The sequence below is a fragment of the Artemia sp. Qi Xiang Cuo genome, chromosome 15 (assembly GCF_049724085.1).
Source record: "Artemia sp. Qi Xiang Cuo chromosome 15, ASM4972408v1, whole genome shotgun sequence".
Taxonomy (NCBI): Eukaryota; Metazoa; Arthropoda; class Branchiopoda; order Anostraca; family Artemiidae; genus Artemia; species Artemia sp. Qi Xiang Cuo.
The window spans coordinates 16,293,310-16,311,430 of NC_142808.1; positions in this window are offsets into that span (position 1 = coordinate 16,293,310).

Consider the following 18,121-nt stretch of genomic DNA (forward strand, 5'->3'; position numbering starts at 1 on the left):
GTTCTTCTCTTGGTTTTCGTCTTCTTAGTCTTAGGATTTTTCCGTAATTAAAAGTCAATAGGGTTCTTATGGTCAGGGAAGTTGCGAATACAAAATATACGGCCAATAGTATGTTCCACCAGAAATTGGTTGAGAACAATCCGTACTTATTATCCACATACATTAATCTTTGGTCTTCATTTGTAAATAGGGGAATCTGCGAATCTAATTCTTCTCTTATTTTTGTGAACCTTATTGTCCCTTTATTCTTTTCTGTTTTTGACCATATAGAGGCTTTTATTTCCTCGTTTTCTAGATTTGGAATAGTTTACGACAGGTTGATCTCCTTGAAGTTAGTTATTTTGGGACTTATTATCTTTGTGCTCATGGTAATTAATGGCGTTCGGACGGTTGACTCTTTAGTTACGAGTCGACACCCTTGTTTTATGGTTATCATACCCACATTTTGTAATAGTAATTCTGTTTTGTAACTTGGGTCTATTCTTTCTGTTTTATTGTAACAAGACAAAGTTCCAATAGTTTCTTTGGAGCAGAAAATAATGATAGTGTTCATAAATATGAACAGGATCAGCTTATAATTAGACGCTTCTGTACTGGTATTATTTTTTTTTTGATTTTATAAAGCTGCCAGATAGAAGGGTATAGCCTACTGAATTGCATAGTTCAAAAACTGAACTTCTTTTCAAAATACCCGACACTCCGAACTAGTCGTGTTTACTTCAGCTAATAAAAACAAATTCGCTCTATCAAAATATACTGAAAACTGGCTGAAATTTGTACGGGTATAATGGGGGTGAAGAAATATAGGTTTCAAGAGGAAATCTCTTTAGTATTCACTTTATCAGAATTAGATAATTTAATGTACATGTTGCTCAGATAAATTTTGCATGAACTAAAAAAAATGGGAGAAACAGAAAAATTTACAAAAATAAACGTTTTTCACTAAATGAAGCACAATCTTTTTAAGTTAAACATAAACCTTAGTCTAACTTAAATAAATTATCAGGTTCCAAATAGTTTAATTGAGATAATTGAATTTTAATTAATAACTTATTGAGAAATTATATTTTAATAAATAATTAAAGTAAAAAATTGAGTACGAATTGATTATTAGAATAATTAAATAAGAATTTGACTGATATTTTAAGCAAGAAAAACGAACAAAACGGCAAGTAAAATAAAGGAAGATTAAACACTTAAAACCTAAAATCAGAGCAAAACACGATTCAGATCAAGCTCTAGCTATGAATAGTGTCAGATTATCGAATTTTTAAGTCAAGTTAGGCATATTTGATTTACTTTTGATTAATTTTCTTCATAGTTTAACTTTCTTAATTTTTCAATCTTCACGTGGAAGGCAATTTCATACAAATAAACTTAAGAAAGGGGTAGATACCAAAGCAGTACTGCAAAACATACACAAAGAGCCCTGTCTTAATGAGTTTAATAATGGTTGTAGGGATTCTACATCTTAGAAAGCTCTTATGCCCATTGTAGAGAGGAGATTTCGCCTCGTCTTAATCCATGTATAAGACCATTAGTAAAGATAACACCGTCATCACCTTTGCAGTCTTCTTATTGGTAGAAATTAAACGATTAGTAAAAAACCACGACTTTCTCTCCTCTAAACCAATAGCTGTCATGAGCCTTGAGTTCCTCCCCAGGCTTCCCACAGGATGTGGTCCAACGCCAGTTGTCGTCCTCAGTAGACCACGAGCTTTCTACCTTTGGTTATTTTCTGTTCCCACCTTTCTCTCTGATCACCAATGTTTTGACATCACTTGCATTATATATTTTTTTCCCATTAATATTGACTAGGTTAACTTTACTTGCACACTGTTAAATTTATTATGGTGTTAAATTTATTATATTTGAAATTTGTCTTTACATTAATTAGGGATATTTCCATCTGTCAGGTTTTTTAACCGTTCTGCCTGACTGTGACGTTATTTTCTCCTCTGTTTCTTGCGGTTTTTTCTTTTTCGGTTCTAGCGAAATAAGGTCAAACTTTTTGTATTGTTTTTTCAAAAATTCTTGCCCTTTTAATTTCGTTTGTTTCCCGTGTGCGGCTGCTGAGGTCGGTCTTGACTTTCCTATTTCTTTAGCTACTCTATGGTCTGATTCGCCGTCAGACTCTTCGGAACTGGTTTCCGACGAATCCGGATTAGAACTTTTAGAGGTGGCACTTTTTGAGGCGTCACCTGCCCTTCCTTAGTAAATTTCTACTCCCTGGAAGTAGAAGGTTTATTCCCTACGTCCTCGTCTTGAGTTTTTAACTCGGGGGATTTGAAAGATTCTTGAGAGCTTTGGGAGGAATCAAGAGTTTTTGCGGGTTCCTCCACTGTTTGAATGCCATGTCTTCAGGAAGATGGGGCATTTTTTGCACTAGGGTTTCCCTCCATGAAGTCCACTGTTTAGGTTTGACCTTGGACACAGTTATATCATGATATTTACCTTGCTAGTCATCCTTGGGAGTGTTATTCTCGGGCACTTTACTTTGACTCGTTTTTATGGGAAAATTTATTAAATCCATAGCTTCTCGCAGGTTTGTTTTAGTTAAATCTTTGGCAGGAGTTTTTTTTACAGTAATACCGGGGGTTTCTACAGCTCTGTTTAATTCCTCCTGTAAAGACAGGGGCCTTTCTATCGGTGTTGCAGGGTAAATCATATCGTCTGGAAATCTTTTGGGGGGACATGGATTCGAAATTCTATCGGGGAAAAACTGGGTTTTTGGGGATATTGTATAATCTAATTCTCCCGCGCTCTCTGGTGATGAAATTTTTGAGCTTTTTGGCATTTTTATTCTTACTGGTATTAGGGATTTTTTCTTTGGAATAACTAGATTTTTCATAGCTAAAAATTCTTTAAAATTTTCCTGATTACTGTCATTCTCGAAATAGTCTTGCTTGAAATTAAAAGGTTTTAGCTCTGCCAATCTTGATCTAGGGGGCTCATTTTCTGCATCTGACGAATCAGTAGAGGAGGGATGTGATACCCATCTCTCTGGAAATTTGGCCCTTTTTATTCGGCTAACATGCGCCTTGTAAGTTCTTCCACTATCGGGGTTTTCCATTTTAAAAGTATATTCGTTATCGTACTTTTTGACTATTCTGTACTGTCCAGAATATTTGTTGGAAAGTTTTTTTCCTTCCGTTTTTGCCTTGTTCTTTAGGTAGACGCAGTCTCCTACTTTGAAATCTATATTTCCCTTGACTTTGGGTTGATTTTTTAGTTCTTGGCATATTTTACATTTTCCCAACTCTTGCCTGACTATTTTGTAATTTTTCCTCATCTTATTTATGAATTTTTGTTTGTAATCTTCCGAGCTATTATAATACTGCCGAGATTCAATAATCTCATTATACGGGATTCTAAAATCACGACCAAAAAGTAAATTAAATGGATTGTCTTTGGTTGTTTCTGAATAAGCAGTACTTATTACGTTAGTTAAATATGGTAAGAACTGATCCTAGTCCTTTCTCTTTTCTTTTATTTAAATAATTAATAAGTTCGAAAATATTTTTTTACTATTTTCTATTTAACCAATATAGTGCTGGTGATACGGTGCTATCACCAATTTTTATATATTAAGAAAACTCATTAAGTATTTTGTTACTTTTGAAATAAAATTGCTTCCGTTGTCACTCAAAATTTTATTAGCAATGCCAAATTGTGAAAATAATTTTGTCAACACCTTTCTAGTAGCGTACGCACCTTGGATGTTTAATGCTTTTGCAATAGTAGATACGGAACAATGGTCTATATCTGAAAGAATACAAGTATGACCTATGCTGGAAACAGGCAAGCCTCCGCTCGTTCTGTATAAGTCAAATGAGATAACATCGAATGGGTACTTTGCTACCGGGACCCTTCCCATTGGAGGATTAGGATAAGCAGTGGGGCTTTTTCTTAAGTTACATGCTTCGCATGTACTTACAAATTCTTTAAGTTTTGTCATTGCCGACGGCACGTAAAAATATTGTTTTAATTTATGGAACGTTTTCATTACCCCTAAATGTCCACCTATATCTGAATGAAAATATTCAAATGCAGGCACCATTAAGCTTTGTGGTAATACAGGTATTATTGAAATTTGGTTTCTATTTGTCTCAGCAGTCACGATTCTTCACAGTATTTCATCAACAAGATCATATTAAAAATTATCTATCTCTTTTCTTAGAACTTTGAATTTAGCGAGTAACGCATCGTCATTAACAAAATACTTGGTAACCGTCGGACATATCTCGTTCTTTTTTTGCTTTCTTTTTATATTTTCTAACCATAAGGGACAATAATTAACGTTATTTTCCTTTGCTGTGACTTTGACTTTGTTTTTCTTACAGTTATGTTTGCTCTTAGCATTGATAGCGTTAACTTCATTTTCCTCAGCTTCCGACGGAGTATTTTCTGGGTATCTACTTAAAAAGTCGCAAGCTGCATTTTGTTTTCCCTTTAAATGTTCAAATTCGTAATCTTGATCTTGGATTTTCATAATCCATCTAGCTAGAATGCCCGTGGGGGTTTTAAATGTGCGCAGGTACTGCAAGCTTTTATGACCTGATCGTAGCATAAATTTTCTACCAATTAAATAGTTTCTAAATTTGTCCAAGAGGTGGATGATAGATAATAATTCTTAGTTTGTGGTGGAATAACTACTTTCGTCTTTTGATAAGGTTCTACTCGAATAGCATATAACTTTTTCTATTTTTTTTATTAGACAGTCTTTGCAAAGGATCAGGGTTTCCCACGTGGATTATTTGCAAAAGAATAGCTCCAATGTCTTTTTGAACTGGCATCGGACGTGACCACAAATCGCCCGTTTTTGATATCATAAAGTGATAATATCCGTTTAGAAGTGAGCGCCTTCTTCACACGGTCTAGAGAAATTTAAGCTTCCTGAGACCAGGTAATATTTTTAGAGTTCCTTTATTTAACTTTGTGAGGGGTTTAGCAATTTGGGCGTAATTCCGCAGGAACTTTTTAAAGTAGCCAATAAGACCTAAAATTCCCCTTACTTCTTTCATAGTTCTAGGGGGTTTGAGGTTTTCAACATATTTTATTTTATCAGGGTCCAGACCCTGCTTGGGTCTGGATATCTCTCCTTGTGTTACTACTACTCCTAAAAATTTAATTTTAGGTTGAAATAAATTTACTTTCTCAGGCCGACATTTTAAATTGCCTTGTCTGAACTTCTCAAACACCTTAGCTAACGTTGCTAAGTGTTGTTCAGTGTTTTCTCCCATGCATATAACATCATCAACAAAATGAATTATATTCTTTAATCCTCTTAACAGGTACAATAGGGGTATACATAGCGCGCTTGAAATTGTTTTCAGTCCAAATGGTACCCTTAAGTATTCATATGAACCACATTCAGATGCTGAAAATGCAGTTTTATGGACATCTTTTTTGGCTATTTTCACTTGGTGGTAGCCTTGGGTAAGGTCCAAAGAAGTTAAATTTTTTTTTTGCTTGAAATTGAGTCAAGAATTTCATTTATTCTTGGTAGAGGAAATTTGTCGCTAACTACTTGTTTGTTGAGGGCTCTATAATCTACTACGAGTCTAAGATCTCCATTCTTTTTTGGTACTAAGATCACTGGTGCACTATACGGACTTATACTTGGGCGTATAATTTCATTTTTTTTCTAATTCATGGATTTTATTTTTTAACCATTCTTTGTGCTTATATGGCACACTATATAGCTGTATCACTACAGGATTACCACTCATTAAATTTTAGTGTTAATAAAAAGATATAAGCCCCATGTCATATTAAGATGCAGAAAACACATCTTTAAAAATAAGAAATAATTCGCATAATTTTTTCTTAAGTTCCAAGTCCGTAATATGATCCGTATTAAATTTGTTTAAAAATTGCGATTTAGTTAAAGGATATTTGTTATTTGAAGTTTTAATACCGTTAACTAGGCTTCTTTTAGAATTTTCTCATGTATTTAAATCATTCTCCGTTAAAACCTGGATTTGAACTAAACACGTCCCCTTTTTAATTGTAATTGTATCATTTTCGTGGTTATTAGTTACCCAAATAAAACCTTCTCCTTTGTCATAAGATATAATCTGTTCCTCGCATAGCAGATTTTCGGGAATTTCAGATGGGGTCGCAAACCATATCTAGGATTTGCTAACCACTGGCTCCATCATCTGTGATATTTGAATTTTTTGCATCGTTTTGGGAGGGATTTTTGTTTTCCTTATCGCGAATCCGTAATATGTCTATTTATTTTCATTGTTTATTAGATTCATACTGGCGCTACGCCGCGCCATTGTGGCATCTTGTGGCGTCACGTTGGGTTTTACTATGTTTTTCCATAATTCCATTATTTTCTTGATTTCGTTTGACCTGTATTGTCGCATATCTCCTATTTTTATTTTCGCAGATTCAATACCCTTATTTTTTAAATTTACTTCATCTCTGCAATGTCCTTCAGAATAATTGGACAAGTTTCTGATTATTTCTTTTCTTTCTTGCGAGCCATGATTTTCAAAAGATTGCGACGTTATACCGTCAGAAATTTTGTTTCTGTTACGTTGTTTTCGTAACCTCTGTTACGATTTCTTAAGGTAGAAATTTCGTCTCTCCCTTTAGCCGGGTATACAAGTCTCTCATTTGCTACGTCTAAAAGTATTCTATTGGACCTTAAAAAATTTGCGCCTATGATTGCTTCATACGGAAAGTTATCACATATTATAAAATTTGTCTGGAAGATCCTATTGTCCCTTTTTACGTTTAGGCAAATTGAACCTTTTGCATCCAATTTATGGCCTGTCACACTAGTTAAATTGGGATTATTGGGGTTCCTCTTTCGCCTAATATGCAGAGGCAACATATTAAATACGCAAGAGTTTATGATACTAATTGTTGCACCAGAGTCAGTCAAAGCCTTGAAATAAACATTTTCTACACAAACATCATTAAATATAGGTAACTTGTAATTAGTATAACTATAGCACGGCATTACCATTGTTTTGGACCTTTTAAATATTTCGGGCACCCTCTGGGTCCAATTTATATTTCTGAGGGGCCTGAAACTTTTCCCTGAGGATTTATTTCATGTGCCGGTGCCTGTAATAGATATTCGGGCATATGAGGTTCCGTGAGCACATCTAATTGATTTATATCTGTCTGCCTTCACCATATATTATTATGGTAGCTTGAATGTTTTTTGATAGTGCCAATTGCTGGTGCTGACTGCTATTGCCGTTGGCTTGCAAAATTTCCATGTCCTATAGGGAATTTTTTATGATTTATATAAAGACTTCTTGCTTTATATTGGCTTTGTTAATTATTTAGGGCTTCAAATTGGTAATTAATTTATCTATTGGGGGGAGGGTTATACAAATTTGGTTGGTACGTGTTGTAGGGTACTGCTTGGCACAATCTTCCCTGGTTATAGCCTAGCGCACCAGCGGCGCTAAAATTTGTTCTTCCGAACAAATGGTTGCCATAATTTTGCATACTACCGTCAGCAATTCTTGGTATGCGATTGGGGACATAACGGCACTCTCTCGAGATATGTCCAACACGATTACAAATATAGCACCTTATTATTGTAGGGTTATTTCCGTAATTAGATTGTTTGACAGGCTGAAAACGTACTGGTTTCTGCCTAGCGGGGTCTTGCGTTTTATTTGTTTGTGGTACTGGGGAGTTATTCCTTGAAAAGAAATTGGGGGATGCCTGATCGCCCTTGAAGTTTATTTTCGCATTTGAATCACCTAGGCTATTTATTTTTGCTTTAGTATGATTTGCGATCATCGTATCGACTTCGATCAATCGCTCTACCTCCTGAACTGCGAGATCCAACGTCTGAATATTTTTGGGTATTACCACTCTATATAGTTTTGGGGGTAGCCCTTGCAAAAGTTATTTAGTATGACTTTTTCATACAGTTGCACCGAACCACTTCCGTATTTTGCCTCTACAGAAATACGTATATCATCAAGGTATTCTCTTATATTCTGTGAAAAGTCAAATCTCACTGTTCCGTGTTTTAATTTATTTATGGAACTGGTTACTATAAATCTGTCTTTAATTTCTTTCATCAAGTTGTCCACCGTATTTATTGGAAAGTTGCTGTTAATGTCTATGGTCTGTTAAATCTGTTTTAGAAAGGCTAAGGCCTGGCCTTTAAATCGTAGTTGTAGCATGTTTTTTAATGCTCCTGTATATGTTTTTTTAGTTTTACACACTGGATCAATTGAATATTAAGTTCGTTAATATCTGATTGACCATTGTACTCCGGAATAGACTTCGCTATTTCTATATTTTTCGAGACTAACTTTTACACTATTAATAAGTCATTAAGGTCGTCCGCCATTTTTTTGGAATCAATTCAAGATAAATTTATTTTTTTCACTTAACCTATTTTGGGGGAGGCTATTATCTCCTATGAGATGTCCAAAGGGTTCCCCTGTAGAAGCTTAGTGGCAATAGGTCTAATCACTTTACTTATATGTCTGTATCTCTCCAATAATTAAATTCAAACTATAAAGTTTTATAGCGTAATTAGTTCGCAAGTTTTCCTCCAATTTCCGACCGCGCCATTTGTAGCAATAAAAGTTTTTTGGCCGTCCTAATAGCGGTAATGAAGATCGATCGCGTCAAGTCTAAAATTATACCTTGAAACTGCGAACTTGAACCTTATAAGTTCTCCGTTAGCGTCGCTTATAGCGCCAAAGATTGTGTCATCGAGCCCTGCGCCACAACGATGGGGAGTGAAGTAAATTTATAACCGCACCACCCTCAATTATTGAGAGAAAATAATATGTGTAGCCATATAAATGTGACCTCTTTTCTTTGATCGATTTGAAGATCAGTTTCCCTGGAAACGTCCTTGGAGATTTTGCGAACTAATTACCTGCTACTAGGCTAGATGCAGACATGTAAAGTGAAATAAACACAGGTAAAAAACAATAGATTTATTGGGACTTACATATTTAGGTGCACAGCTGTGAGTGACTTCAAACGACAATAATAGTGACAGAGGTACAACAATCAAAGAATTGTTACGGTCGTACGCCAAGTAATTCTGTCTAAGCGCTCCTGATTCTCAAATACGAATACCTTCAAAAAGCACTTTTACCCCACTACCAAATGCAGTTCTTTCGTCCTGTACTGTAAGGACTGGCTCGCAATTGGCTCACGTGGCCCCAAGGAGGCCAGACGTAACCCAATAATACATCTTAAATATTTCTGATGATTCAAAGGTTCACATGGCTCTTATAGTTTAAACGTCCTCAGAAATATTCTCCGCATCATTTTTTTTTTTACTAATTATCTTAGCGAAATTGAAACTGACTAGAGTCGTTGTTTGACTGAAGCTAGAATGCAATTTCTCTTTTTGCTGATTAAGAATTTAGACTCTTGGAAGCGGTATTTGAACTCAATTAGGGGACGTTTAATTTCTGTCCGAATCATCTTTAGAAGAAAAGAATCTTTGTATTTTAAATATATCGCGTTTTGCTCACGGTACACCTGGGAATGAAGGTTGGAATCAAACGGCAGTGAAGCTTTATACAGCTTTGATAGATCCCGAAGTCAAGCTTTGTTGTCTTTTTCTGAATTACGTTCATCCTATTGTAAACGGCCTGAATCTTGAATTCCAGACCGCAGAAGTGAAAGTTCACAAACTTTTAAAAATCGTGGGTAATACTCTCTCCGAACTGGCAAGGAATTATATCAAAGACGACCTTTTGGCCATACGTTCAGTCTTCAAAATAGATTTTTCAAACCTAAGAAACTTCAAAGCTATGGAGACGGATATCCATTTTGGAACCAAATTTGAGCTCTTTGCAATTGATCAGATTGAAAGTCGGAAACTTCAAGACAGACATCTAGCTGCGAAAAAGAAAAATTGCCTTGCCTTTTATATCAAGCTGTGTTCTGAAATAAAGCGAAGAGTAAACAGTGAAGACCCCTTGCTTCAAATTCTAGACAGGTTATCTCCAGAAACTGCTTTATCCGGATTAGTTCCTTCTATAATTCCTATTTTCCGCATATTAAATTACTGTTTCAATGGTTCGCTGGAAGTTGAAGCCCTAAACAGAGAGTGGAGGCGACTAACATTCTTGAAGAAAGAGCTAGGGGAAGGGAAAGTGTCAGTTTTGGAATTTTGGAATTCAGTGTCCACCCTCAAGGATGGTGCTTGGGACTCTGCTTTTGTTCACCTACCTATATTTATAAAGGGTATTATGTCGTAACCTCATAGCAGCGCTTCGGCCGAAAGTCAGTTTTCGCTGTTAAAGCTAGTTCGGACCCCCCTCCGGAACAGACTTCTGCCAGAAACAATATCCGATATTATGCATATCAGAAGGGTAGTACCGAATCCAGAGACTTGGGATACTTCAACAGAGCTAGCCAGGAGTGCGAGGAAGTGGAAGCGTGAGCTTAAATAATATTTTATTACTGTAAAGGTCTGTAAATAAAATTCTCTTACTGAAATTTTAGGTGACGCCTTTAGCGCGTTGCCCCCGTTTAGTCCCATTTAGGCAAAATGGGACGAAACATGGTAGTGTGGACTGCTTTTCCTGAAAAAGTACCAAAAAGGAGACAATAAGTTATAAATAAAAGTAGATTTTAAATGTAGTATCTCTTAAACAGAAAAAAGGTTAATTGTCTAACTGATGCTTAATTTTTTTTTTCAGGTTTTGACTCAGAAAAAAATAGGCTTGATACGGATAACTGATAAACTTGTGCAGACTAGTTTCAAAAAACTGCACATCTTCACTACCTTTCCTGCTTCCAGTTTTCTGTCCTATTTTCCCAGAAAACAGATAGTCTGGACGCCCTATTCCCCTACTAGGCAATTACGGACCGTTCATAGTGAACATCCAGAGATAACTTCGATGATTTTGCTTACAGTTGCTTCCCATATCAGTGGCCCTTTTTTGCCATATCGGAAGTCAGTGTTCGACCAGCTATACAGAAATAAAAAGTAAGAATTACTCTGGCTTATATGATAATCCAAAGAGAAATTACGGTGCTAAAATGCCACGTGTTGCGCGAAGCACAACACGTGGCAAATTTTTAGGCAGGGAGTTAGTACTTTTCTGTCGTGGTAGTACTTTTGAGCTGTCCTGGCTAGTACCAATAGTTTTGTTGAAGTGGCAACCCTGGTCACAGGTACGGGTTCACAGGTTTTTGCCGCCGAATGGTAGAAAGTCACAGGTTTTTGTGCTAAAGATTCCTAATATGACCTAATTTTCTGCAAGTTGAATTTTGTTGAGCTGACATTTTTGGATTATTTTGAGTGATTTTGAAATGACATCTCTTAATCATAAATATAAAGCTTCATTGCATTTTCAGGCTCTTTTTGTGAAATTTGGAAGATTTGTTTTCGCGACAAAGAAAATGTTAGGTTAAATCTGAACAGCCACCATTCCTGAATCAGTGTAATTCGAATATTTTTTCGCGCCAAATTTTTTACTAAAGCATGTTATTCAACTTTTGGTAACCGTGGGCCGAGGTTCGCTCTTTACTATGTTCCAGCTACATAGTAACAATCGTATATGTCTGTGAAGAAAAAGAAAAATCAAAAGAAAGGGATTGATTGAGCTCATGACCATTACAATGAGCATCAAACTGAACCTATTTTGAAAATATATCGGGCTTGAGAATTTGACTTCACTGGTCTATGCCAGAGATAATTCCGTTAGAAGATAATATTATACTTCCATATCGTCCACTGGCACACAAAATTACAGCCATTTCTGGCTTGGATATTTATCATTCACTACGAATTGTTCAAACTTTCCATACTTTATCTATAAATTGTGGATAAAGACAACAACCATCTGTTGTTGAAATCTTCGTCACTTACTACGATTTGGTCGAACTTCCCATAGTTTGGCCATGGAACGAGCCATAGATTAAGGGTTTGCTATATCATCTATTGATTGGATATTCTGAGTTCTGGACGCATTCCGGAGCCATCCAAAATGGTCGGTGCAATATCTTCCGGTTAAATTATCTTTGATGTATGCTACGAATCCGTAATTAGGCCGTGTTTAGACGGACGGATTATTCGTCGATAATTGACTATTCGGCGATAAAAAGCGACCATTTTTACAAAAAATCGGCCGACTTTCTTCTAGAAGAAAGTTCCTAGTCGCTCGTCGATTTTAAAGAAATTGGCCGATTGGAGAGTAAAAATTTTAGATGTCAGATTACGTAAAAAAGATTACTGACTTGATCACCCTTGTTCAAGGGTACAAGCTTCTCTATAACCCAGTAGATATTCATTACGAAAAGAAAAAAAGAAAGATAAAGTTTTGAAAAATTTTGCTGTGAATTTCTCACTGCCACTTCCGAATATTTTATGTTCTCTGCCCAAAATCAGCCGATTTCTTATGGTCACGTTCGAAAGCGATAGCGATGGAAAACGGTCGATTTTCCATGATAAATCGGTCCGTCTAAACACGGCATTACTCCCGTTGACTACCTGTTTTTTCTCAATATATCTCTGACTTATAAGCTACGATCTCGGCACTTTGAAAGCAGAATAAATTCACAATTGAATACGTTATCCTTCGTGTGACACATAAATGTTCTTTCGGCCTTCCCTTAAACAGATATTAAAACGATAATGTTAGAGTTTGTGCGTATCACATCTGAAGACCCCCAATCTTAATACGTTGATAATTTTGTTCAGACGTGTTCAGACCTTTGGGTACTCGTCCACCCCACAACCTTTTTTAGTCCCTGTTCCTTTTAAGGTTCAACCTCTGGGACTTAGCCTAAAATTCAACTAAAATTACGAAGCTGAAGTTATAATTAAACAAATTAGAATAAAAATTAAGCGAATTGAAATTCGAGTTAAAAAGTTTCAGATAAACTTAAAAGAAACGGAGCTTAATATGGTAATTTTAATTTTGATTCGATGTGACCCGAAATCATCCGTATACAATTGGAATTAAAATCAATCCACAGTTAGGTTTCAAAAACCAAGAAAAAAGTTTGGCCGCCAAAAATTTTGACATGAAGACAAAGAATCAACCCATATTTAATATGGCCTCCAGTCATTTCTAAGGCCACATTTTCCCACATGGTCTAAAAAAATCCTGTGCGTATGAACTTCAGGTGCAATTACACGATGCGAAAAACCGTGCGGAGGTGATCACACGTTTTTCTATTTGGATTGAACAATATTATTTTAAAACTCTAAAACCATATACGTCATCGTAGGTCAAAATAGACATATCGTTGCTACAGCCGTTCGGACCTTGTCGTACCCAAAGTTCTTTAATAGCTACCGAAGATCAACGACTCCCATCTTTTTCGCATAGCTAATGCAATTGTCGAAGTGAAAATGACTCTCGATGATTGGTTCTTTACTTTTCGACTAAGATAGGTAGCAGTATCGATATAAAATTTCGCCCTGTTGACATTCTCGATGACGATTTCTTTCTCCCATCTACAGAAATTTAACAAGCACTACATTTAATTTATCGATAGAGTTAATGCCAAAGCTGAAAATACCTGCAGACGTCATGTAGGGAACAGACCACTAGGTAGCATGCCTCCTGGGGCTCAGAGGCAAGGTCATTCGCATTTCTAGTCTCATGATAGTTATAAGATGAATTAGCTTTAAAAATTTTCCAAAATACCTCCGGTGAACACTTATTCAAACATTGGTAAATAAAAATTGCTAACTGGTAATCCCGTAACTGATAAATATTTAAAATTTTCAAACTTGAAAAGCAATTCAACGTACTATTTTCAAACTGAATATAATTACCTAAAATACGAACTATTTTATTCTGCAAAATTAGAACCGTTCTAAAACTTGAAATAAAACCATAGCATACAACCATACGATAAATAAGGGCTAACAATAGAATGATATAGTAAAAGTAAAACATTTGACGGTAGTTGATTTTTCAGTCTTCTTATCACACCAACCCTCTTGAAATCTTAATTGCCACAAGATTACAATCGTATTTCCAACTTAGATTAAAATCAAGACTAAAGCCCAGGTATTTAGCATCATTTACATGCTTTAAAAAATCACCATTAACAACAATTTTATTATCTAAAACACATGAAACTCAATTTCTACAAAATGTCATGAAATTTGATTTTGAAATATTCACTACCAAATTGCTAGAATTTGTAAAACTTATCAATTCAGCGAGGGCTTTTTTTGTCTTCTCAATTAACTGGTTCAGACAAGTAGCTGTAATCGTAAACAACGTGTCATCAGCAAAAGACGTTATCAGTCCATCTGATATATAAAAACGCATGGTATCAGCGTAAATTAGATAAAGAAGTGGGCCAAGCACGGAACCCTGAGGCACACCAGAATTAACGATAAAAGTTTTTGAAACAGAATTTTGAATTTAGACTCGAATAATGCGCTGGTCAAACCTTTTCGGAAGAACCCCTTGGATCCCTAAACGGCTTAGCCTACACAATAAAATTTTATGAACCACCGTGTCAAAAACCTTTCTAAAGTCTATAAATACTGAAAGTACCAGTACACTTTTTTTGAGAGCACCATTAATAAAATCTGGTAGGTGCTGGACTGCATGTATTGCAGAGTGGTTTTTCCTGAATCCATACTGGGTACCACTAAGAAAACCGTAAGTAGTAAGATGGTTATAAAGTCGTCGATGCATTAATTTTTCTTACAGCTTAGCAAATAGGGGCAATATTGAAACAGGCCTCCAATTAGACGGATCAGTCTTTGAACCCCCTTTGTGAAGCGGAATAACTTTAGCCTCTTTCAGCCGAGTAGGAAATTCACCTTTCTTCAAAGAAAGGTTAATGAAATAAACAATACAAGGCAACAAATGTACCATAACATGCTTGAACGTTTTCAGATTAATTCCATCATACCTTGAAGAACTTAATTTTACCAATCCTATTATCTTTTTTAATTCTCCAATATTCGTCTCATCTGCAGACATTGCCAGTTCAACCCCCTTTTCATCACTAAACGTGTTAGTAATTTCATTATTTTCATCGTTTGGATTTTCACTTATTGGTTTACCAATCTTAGAAAATATTCACCAAACAAATTAGCCACCTCTTCATTTCCATCAACAAATTTACCATTAAAGATCAGACCAGCAGGAATCTTGGTCTCTTTCTTCTTATTTACGACTTCATTTATAATATCCCAAGTCCCTTTTGTATTGCCTTTGGTTTTTTTTAAATTTCTCTCCAAAATATTCGCGGATGCATGAACACGATATTTTTTTTTTAACTTGAAAAATAAAAAATTTGAAAAAAATTTTTTTTCCAGAATCTATATAGCCTACATAAGTGAAAATCCCGGGCAAAAAATCGATTCGTTTTTGCATAATTTGATCTTTTTTACTTGTTTTCCTCAATGAGTTTACTTTATCGGGAGCAGCAAAGGAAAGAGAACTAATTAGCCAACAGGTGACAGCTTTAGAGTTTATGCATTTAAAACCTAGATAAATTTGGTGTTTATGTTATGTAAAACCCAATGCTTTTTGTGCCCCTCGTGTTCATTTATATTCATATATAATCGAGAAAAAAAAATTCTCTACTTTTTTGTTCATTTTGAAAATGAGTTTAACTTTTTCTTCATTGGTTGACCTCCTCCCCTAAAAATTATTTGTACGTCTGGACCTGTGAAACCCATCAAAACAGCTTTAGGCTAACATTCTTGGGGTTGAATTGTGTGGTTGAAGAAAAAATCTTCTTTTATTTCTTGCTTTCTTTTGGTTGGGAGTTATGATTCAAATTGCAAACGGAAAAAAGACATTTTATGTAAAATAGCTGCTGTTTCGTATAGGAACTAAAAACAATGATTGAAATATTTTTTGTTTGATAAAATAAAAACAAAACAAAAATTCTGTCACTCAAAATTCCTCAAATCTTCATGTTGGACCGATGCAAATTTAAGGCTAGAGGAAGTGAGACTGAGACCAAGCCAATCTAAAAAATTAAACGGGAAGGAAGCAATTAAAATGATTTTTTGGGTCTTTTTAAGAAGCTGAATTTTTTAAGATCGGTTTTTATTGAAATTTAACAATACAAAAAAATCCAGTTGGTTATCTTGATTATCATTTTTAATATGCTTGTAAAATTGCCCTTTTCAGTCTAAAGTACTACTTTTGACAAAAAGTATTGAAAAATAACCACTTTAGCAGAAAGTATTCAAGAAGTAATACTTTGATCAAAAAGTACTAAAACGAGTACTTTGGTACTACCCGTGGCAACTCTGCCTGTGACCATAAAAAAAAACCTGTGACGTTTCACAGGAAACCTGTGACCGTGGCAATACAGCAAGGGAGGCTCTTGTTGCCAAAAAAAAAATATTCTTTGCCGAACAGTTAGTAGTAAAAAAAACTGTTCGAAAAAGCAGCACTTGTGAACTGTTCTAATATTAGGCTATCCCGAGGAAAAAAATTTATTTAATTAATTTTAGTAAAATTTGCATCAAAATAAAATAAATTTATTGATTAATTAATTTTATTACTTAAAATTAATTAAAAAATAATTAATTTGATTAATTAATTTAATTAATTAATATAAATTAATTTTTACAATAAGGTTTGAATTATAAAAGGAATTTCTTAGGAGCCCAAGTAAATCTGTGTATAAAGCATGAATTAGCTCTTACCTGGGATGTCTCGTAATCTTTTTATTTAATTTTTTTCCCCTTTTCAGTCTTTTCATTTTTGTTAATAATTTTAAAGCACTTAAGGTTCTTTTTTGATCAGACTAACATCAAACACTTTTGGAGATAAGATTTTATTTTGATCGAGCCTTTATAGACGAGCACTTGCTATAAAAAAAAGAAAAAAGGAGAGAAAAACGGAAACCCAAGAAGAATCACAAATTATGTTATAACGACTTTATGTAAGAAGCTGTTGTAATTACAACCAAAACCCTAAGAACAACATTTCTCAACAACAAAAACACGTCAAAGAAATTGGCATCTTATGGTAATTCCAAATACTTCATGATTTTGCTTTTACATTTCAATTACCTGCATTGTATACGTTATATATCCAGTTATATGCTGATATTGCTAATATTATAAAATAAATAACATTTTATACAAAAGTATTTTGCTGGTGAGGTCAACGTTAAAATTATTTGTTGACAAAAATTTTTTTTAAATGTGAGGTTTTTAGTTAGAATTATAGTATCCTAGAATAATAATTAAGTTCTTCTGAATATAAAACAGCTCAATTTGTAATTTTATAAAACCTGACGTGCCTTGAGAAATGGTAACTCCAATCTCTGGGCTCAGATTGTACTACAGCAGTTTATTAGAATAGCTTTTCTATTTTTTTTTTTATTTAAATATATCTACAATAAGCAAGCCTGCCAGACACCTGATGAAGCACGAAAATGTTAAATGTAGCACTATCTCATCAAGTGTAATACGAGCTACCTAAAATGTATTACTTTTTTTCTCTTATATTAGTAAATTGTAGGAATTTCATCCTTCAATTGTTTCTTTCTGTGTTGTATGAAATAATGAGGGTCTTAAAAGAATTATTAAAAAAAGTGAGGATCGCCGTTTTACTATTTTGTTTCGAAACCTTTGGGAAAAAATTAATATAACCAGACATGGGGCCTAAGAAGAAAATCCTTCACATTAATAAATCAAGGGTCTAGATTGTTTTTGGAGACAGGAGTGTCATGTTTCATTTTTGAATATAGACTTCTTGATGGTTTGGACTAAAATTAAAAGCAAAGTATTTTTATTTTTATTTTTAAGAAAAGAAAAACAGGGGTTTCCAAATCTATAAGATAATTTGGTAATCTAAATTTTAGTTTAAGAAGCAGATTTATTGTTTTAATAATTATGGCCAACATTTTTGGCTAACAAGCATAAGAGGTTGTAATTATTGGCATGTATATACCTAATGATATCAACATCTAGTTGAGTTTGTTACGTAAGTCATGCACATCTATGCGAATCAATCGAAATACATATTACGTCTGAGACTCCACTTCCTATGCGTGACAATGCGAGCAAGAAAAGACTGTCGAGCGGAGGTCTTGAGCGAAATATTTGCACAGTTTTTTCTATTTTTCACTGTCTGTTTTATCTTCGTTTTCTCTACTTTGCGAATCTTTTCTTCGTTTTGTCAGACTAAGTACGTGACGA